Source organism: Aplysia californica, unplaced genomic scaffold, assembly GCF_000002075.1.
Source record: "Aplysia californica isolate F4 #8 unplaced genomic scaffold, AplCal3.0 scaffold00113, whole genome shotgun sequence".
NCBI lineage: Eukaryota > Metazoa > Mollusca > Gastropoda > Aplysiida > Aplysiidae > Aplysia > Aplysia californica.
In genome coordinates, this window is record NW_004797383.1 from 1254514 (window position 1) to 1258132 (window position 3619).

Here is a 3619-nt window from a genome sequence, read left to right on the forward strand (position 1 = left end):
CAGACTGACAGACAGACAGACAGACAGACAGACAGACAGACAGACAGACAGACAGACAGACAGACAGACAGACAGACAGACAGACAGAGCCAGGGGTCACGAGAGTACGGGCAAGAAGAAAAAAGAAAGACAGGAATTTGACCGGACATGGTCATATAAAAACATTCTGTACTCGTGTCAGATTGTTGACAGGCGAGCAAAGAGGTTAGATTAGTTCTGCACTATACCTAACCGCTTTGCTCGCGGGTCAGCCCAGTCAGGTCGGGACGTAGGTAACAGGCTAGCGGCTAGCGAAAATGCTTGGCGCTACGCTCATTTTCAACGCCACCACTCAAGGAAAACGGGGAAGATTCTCAGCAAAAAGATGTAGGCCTACATGTACTGGCGTTATGATTCCACTCGGGCGCTGTCAGTCGTGGTTCGCCCGTCTGCTTGCGAAGCGTAATACTTTTTATACATCATATACAATACCACACATGTATTTTCCCAAAGTCTCTTAGGTTGTTAAAATCGCACAGTAACGTCTGTATTGTTAAGTACTGAACTGGCTAGGGAATCCTCAGTTTGCGAACTGATTCACGTTTGTTGAAGGTTAAAATTCTAGATCTAATAGAAGCAGGGTTTTTTCACCTTTTCTACTACTAAAACATGTTTTCTCGACACGAGTCCCACTTAGAGACCCAAGCCCCCTGTCTTCAAATTAACTTTTCCTGGTTTCAGCAAGGACATAAAACTTCAAGGAAAACAAACGATTGAAATCATGCGACCTTGTCGTTGTTTACGTAGTTGAGACCTTATTGCAGGTTATTTGCAGTACTACTTCCTATTTTTATAATTACAATATACAAGCATGTCCTTTGTGAGCTTCTTGTACTGTTGCGCACTCCGCGCTTTTACCTTTTAGAAATGCTTGTGCTTGTAAAAAGTGTGTTCTGTGTCAACATGCAAAAAGAACAAGATACCTATTCTCGTAGCAGGTTTCCGGCGAGCACGCACTTTACATTTATTATGATGCTGAGGAAACTGCCTAAGAATACACTATCAGGGAACAAAGGTGAATGACCAGATTCGCATAAACGAATTAACAATCAAAATACCCCCCCCCACCCACACACACACATACCTTTTTCCAAAAAGATAAAAAGAAGCCATGCTGGACCTATTTCCTGATTCCTTGAACATGTTTGTTGACGTCAGTTCACTATTTACTTGGAAACTCAGTTAAGGTTATTCTGAAACCAATCCAACCATTATTGTCTTTCTCCGACAGGAAGAAATGAATTACATGTACATTAAAACCTTTCCTCTGAACGAGTGCTGAGAAAACGGCTACTAGTCAGCTTCAAATCCATATCTTAATCGAAGGTTTCTATTAGAAATAATTCTACTCATAATAATATAATATTTGTGTGTATGCAACTCTTGACTGACTGTGGCTTGGCGCAGTCTGTATATTTATTGTTGCTTTGTTATTGTTGGATGGGCTTCCTTTGTTGCCCTCTCTACCATGTTGTTCTTGTTTACGCAACATTTGCTTCTGTTGTTTTACTGTAGATTTTTGCTTCTTTTGTTGTGACCTTTTTTGCTGTTTATGTCTAGTTTTCTTGAATTTTTGTATCTTCCAACAAAATGCACGGCTTGTCTAACGCCTACGTAACCGGATGATCTTTGATACAGCTATAAAAAGCTAGAACGCTCGATATAAAAAAAGAATGTATGATTTTCGTTCGTGAGTGTCTCATATGCACATTTCACATTGCTCCAAAATCTTTTGGTTTCAAGAAATGATAAGTTTTATGTTTAAAATAATTGTGTGCACTTACTGGTCAAGAACTTGTCCCACATTTCGAAGGCACAATACCCTCTGACTGTTGCATCACTGTTGCCATGTATGAATGACTACATTCATTCACGGACAAAGTGGAACGAAATAATTCCTTGAGCGAAGACGACACTCACCCCAATTCCCGAACTCTCCGAACAGCTTTATCAACCTGCTTCTTGCAACGCACGTCCAATTTTTTCGTTTTGTTTCGTTTCTCTCTTAGTCTCCAATAATGATTTTCCCTCGTTCCTCACCTGCGCACTGGGGGTGTTCTCTCGGCATCGCGGCTTCTCATTGGCTAATTCAGAGAACAGGAGGGATGGATGTAATGAAGCAGGATAGAATACAACCCCTTGAGAAAGTCGAGTCGTTGGTGTTAAGAAATGAGGAAGAGTTTGGCGGTTGTAGTCCCAATATTTAAATTAATGAAACCTTTTCGACTAACGTCTTAAGAACCAACGCTCGTCAGTCGCTGCTGTCTAATTTTAGTCGTGGCTGATTTATTTTTAAAAAATTAATTGCCCCTTTTCGTATATAATATTCTTGTCGTACTTGCTATCGTCATTGTCGTTATTGGCTTGCGCCTTGCGTTGAGAAGACACGTCTTTTTGTCCCCGCTTTATTTTAACCCTAAAGATGCCTCGTTTTCAATTCCAATGCCCTAACGGCCGATCTTCCATCTCTTACTCAAATCTCTCTAGTGCGATGGTCTTTTGCCATGTATGAATGACTGCCTTCATTCACGGACAGAATGAAACGAAATTTCTTTGAGCGAAGACGACATTCACCCCAATTCTCCTTCCATCTCTCACTCAGATCTCTCTGGTATAACAGTCTGAAAGCAGTATCTATTTGATCAAACAGAACATCTAGATTTGTGTTTTTTTCTTCTCTCTGTTATGATAATCTCAAATTTATTTTGCAAGTACACGAGCGAAGTGTCTGCCAGCAGAAAGACAAAAATGGGGAAAGGATCGTGTGCATTTTCTTTACAACATGCATCAAGTTGGTGAAAATTTGATGTTGATCTCAACCCTTAAATAACCCATCGCTTCTTTCCTTGTCAAAATAAACATAAATCGACACATGAATTGGCCCTGTGCCTATACACAGGCCGTATCAGTTCCTCCCTGCCAGTCTCGGGACGTGCACAATTGTCACTCCTTGTATCTGACAGGCGTTTTCCTCTCCAAGATATCCCGGCTACAGATTCTGCGATAGCCTCAGAGACCGCGCTATTTTTAACATCTTCTATCTGCGCTCATTAATTTATTGCTATGTCTGTCCTCATGTCACATTGACCCTTGGCCTCCCATGACCCTCTGCTCTGAAAAGCAAAAAATGAGAAGGGGTAGAAATTTCATTATTGATAAATGCCGAAACTCTGTGAAACTGGTTATCGGAGATACAAGGTCATGGTTGTTTTTTTAACTGCACGCGTGTTTTGTCGAACGTTCTGATATTAATGAATATTTGTTGTCGTCGTCGTCGTCGTCGTTGTGGTTGTTGCTGTTGTTGTTGTTGTTATTATTATTATTATTATTATTATTATTATTATTATTATTATTATTATTATTATTATGTGCTTCTGTTTTCTTTCAATAAGGGCTTAGGTCTATCGAAGGCCCGTTCCACAACAATACTTTGTTGTCTTCGTTTACTGTTACGCTGTTATATTTTTTAACTCTTCTGTAGTACCAATGCCAAATCTATTTGTTGGAACATTTTTCAGGGGAGACAGACTGGGACTGAACAATACTTTCTACATACGTCACCAAAGTACAACTTTTATTG

The 3619-nt window shown here is 40.2% G+C and overlaps 1 protein-coding gene across 2 annotated transcripts in view; it reads right to left on the reverse strand.

Moving 5' to 3' along the window:
• Positions 1-3115, reverse strand: part of LOC101856505 (CBL-interacting protein kinase 16) — a 17312-nt gene extending 14197 nt beyond the window's left edge. Inside the window, exon 1 of one of the 2 annotated variants that reach the window (XM_005095785.3) lies at positions 1960-3115. The gene's annotated coding sequence lies outside the window, so the exon portion shown is untranslated. Of the gene's footprint in view, positions 1-1823 lie in introns of both variants that reach the window. The other variant, XM_005095784.3, reaches the window with a different exon arrangement.
• Between the last annotated feature and the right edge of the window lie 504 nt (positions 3116-3619).